The following is a 3,820-nucleotide window of genomic DNA, read 5'->3' on the forward strand; positions in this document are numbered from 1 at the left end:
GTGCTGTCAGTAAAAATGGGACTAGCCCCATTTCACCTATGAGACCCAAAAATTACCCAAGGAGTTCCACTTATATCAGCAGTAATCTGACTACAATGTCAAAAATTGCCCCAAACTCCATTATGTTTCAAATTGCTCCCTCAATCAATTTGTCCTTATGACAATGATAGCAATGATAATAATAGCAATTCTGTCTGATGTATGAGGAGGCTGAGGAGGACTCAAACAAACCATTCTACAAAAAATCCTGGCCAACTCATCAATCACCCACATAGGCTGAATAATAGCAATCATTGCATTGAATCCCACATTGACTATATTTTATCTGATTATTTACATTATACATACAATCCACATGTTCATATTATTCTATTATAACAAGAAAACCACCACCCTTTTGTTGAAATAACTTTCAGAGGCAGCTAGCAGCTAAGAACAGCTTGGAGGTGCCTAAAATATCCACCTTCCTTCAGGCCTGAGAGGAGTGCCTGAGGGTGGGGTGAAACCACATCCTCAGTACTTGGGTTTGCATTGTCAAATTACCAGGCCAGGAAACTGAGAGTCAGGGGCTTCAGGGCATGAAACCCCTGACTCAGTCAGGGCCAAAGACCCTTCCAGATTGCTTTCCACCATGACAGCAATATTTAGAGATTCCTCACAGTGCGGTTACATTAGGCAGAAGATGATTGGCTTATGGATATTGTCTTGCTTATGTATGATTGACAGGCACACCCCACTTGAACCCTATAAGAGTTGTGTGCATTCCAAAAATAAAATGAGCTACTGGATGACGACCTGAGGTAAGTCTTCAGCCAGTTCTCTCACCAGCTCCCAGAGTCTGTATGTTTATTCCACATCTCTACCCACCCCACCCCGCAAAAAGGTAGCTGAGTGACCATCGACCACAAAGGGACTTAGGAACACATACACCCTTTTCACTATCCAATATATGAAACAAATTTCCTCTACTAATTTCAATAATACTTATTGTACTTATATCTCTCTAAGTGAACTGTCCCAACTAACAAAATTCACCCCCAAAATGAATTATTATTAACTTATATCAAATAGCAATGTCATTATATGTATCTATATAAATACCAATAACAGCCTTACTAAACTTATATTTCTATATACGAATTATCCACTCAACATCGCTAACACTATTTCCATCATCCAACAACACTAAAGTGACAATTCAAAAAACAAAAATAAACCCTCTCATGCCAACTCTCATAATTGCATCAACCCTCTCCCTTCACCTTATATCTTAGCTATCAATCTTAAGCTAGGGATTTAGGTTAAATTTAGACCAAGAGCCTTCAAAGCTCTAAGCAAGTACCAATACTTAATTCCTATAATCAGGACTATTTATCTCACATCAACTGAATAGAAATCAATTACTTTAATTAAGCTAAAAGTTATCTTAATTCTCTAGATGGATGATATTTAAACCTGTAAATATTTAATTAACAGCTTAATGCCTAACTGAACTAGCCTCAATCTACTTCATCTTTCCTAAGGAAAAAAAAAAAGGCTTAAAATCTGTAAAATTCTTAGTAGGATAAAATAAATTTTCCCAATTTGCCTCTGAAAGAGAGTACTGGTAATCAGAACACTAATGAGCAGATACAACTAGAAAAGATGTAATTTATAGTACATGGACTGAGCATCAAAAATTTTAAGAAATTTTGATCTAAACTCCTAATCTTAGCTCAAAGCTGGAAGAAGTAAGGGGTATTCTGCTACCTACTTTCATATTTGTAACACTTCCTCACTTTGTTTGCTTCTTATTTGTGATATTAGTTTCTGGTAATTCACCAGAACTTTTATCTCTTGAACTTCAAAGGAAAATATATACCAAAGTCATATTTTCAGAAATCCAATAGTCTTCATGATTAATTCCTCAGGCTTATTACTTAAAACACTTCATTATTTCAGATATCTTCTTGTCTTCCCATTTATTCAGGTTCACAATATATGTAAAAGACTTTACATCATGCCCTATTCTCAGTTTTCCAAGACACACCCATGTTTCCTATCTTGCAGTATCTCAAGAGTGACAACAGAGCTTTAAAATGAATACTTATATAACTAAGTACACAAATTTCTGAACCTGAAATTATAGATTATGACATAAAAATTCAGAGTGTATATTTTAAAACACTGCAATGAAAAAGTTTTTAGAAGTTCAAATCATACTATATGGTTTTTCAGACTTTCTGCTTCAAGAACTATTTATTATTTGCTGAAGACATCTAGTTTTTAATTAGATTAAGAGATTTAAATACTCTTAATGGAAAAGACTCAAAACCAAAGTCCAATACCATTACAATAGAAATATTGAGAAAGAGGTTTAAAATTTCTACTTTTTAACAAATTCTCACAGTTTAAATGTAAATATGGAACCTAGAATAGAAATCGAGGAAAAGCTCTCATAAAAATATATGACATGAAAACAAAGTGGCCAAGAAAAAAAACTATATGCAGTGTTCTGCATAGTGTTCAAATTGAAGGAATTAGGAAAATTTCATGATTCATAAATATTTATTTGATTCATTAAAGATTTATTTTGTCCTGAGTATTAAAATTTATGGAAGCTTAAATTCACAGTGAATTTATCCAATAATCATTGACCCAGTCTCTACTAATGTAATTACAATGTTTCTACTAATGTAATTTTCTGTGGTTATGGATTTTCAAAAGCCCCTACTTGCCTAAAGGATCAGATGGAACACTGATAAAAGATAAAAATAAAATCCCAACACATTGTTATCAGATAATTTGTCCTAGAACATTTCCAAATAAAATGACAAGAAAAGCATTGCTAAATTGAAAGACTAAACACTTCACAAACAAAATTCACAGCAAGAAAATGAATTTAACAACAGGGCATTTACCTTGGTGTCAGATTTGTTGTTGCTCTCTTCTGAAGTAGGCTTGGTATCAGCAGCACCAGGTTCCTCTGCAAATCTTTAGAGCAAAATGTATTACAAAAATGGGTGAATCTGGTTTTTTAAAGTAATAAAATCTGGTGAGTGTTTGGATATCACTATATTAAATCAGGTTTTTTCTTTTTCTTTTTTTTTAAGAGAGAGAGAATTTTTTTAATACTTATTTTTTAGTTTTGGGGGGACACAACATCTTTATTTGTATGTGGTGCTGAGGATGGAACCCAGCGCAGTGCGTATGCCAGGCTAGCGCGCTACTGCTTGAGCCACATCCCCAGCCCCAGAATCAGGTTTTTGACTGAGAGGATTAAAATATGACCTCCATTTTAACAAAATTTTTGTTTACCTCTTTCTGCCTTCGCTTTTCCCATTCTATGAATCATTCAGTGAAGTCATACTTAGATCAATTTCAAACAGTGAGAGCCAATATATTAGCCAAGTCTGAGAATCATTTATCTTCAGAAACTACCTCCTGCCCTGAAGGCTAAACTGAAGAATCCAATCAGATGCCAACATAACCTTTGTGGCCTGGACTGAAACAAACCTGATAATCTAGCATGAGGTAGAAAGATATACTGCTCCGTCTCCCTTTTTTCTCCCTGGATCAGAGTTGGCTAACTTGAATGTGGTAACCTTGGTGCTTTGGCATGGAAACCACTTACAATATGTACCTATTGCCTCCCTTTACTAAAAAAACGGCACAGGGATTTCCCTGAAACATGTTAATGGTTTGAAAGATGAACAAGAGAAAAAAATGCATATGTTGTTATTGGGAATTCCTTTCTTAGACACATTAAAACATTATAAATTATATAATTCTATTAATTTCCCAGTACAAGTCCTGCCTTATTCAGGGCCATGAAAGCACT

Source organism: Spermophilus citellus (assembly GCF_964194105.1).
Source record: "Spermophilus citellus genome assembly, chromosome: 15".
In the NCBI taxonomy this organism is placed as follows: domain Eukaryota; kingdom Metazoa; phylum Chordata; class Mammalia; order Rodentia; family Sciuridae; genus Spermophilus; species Spermophilus citellus.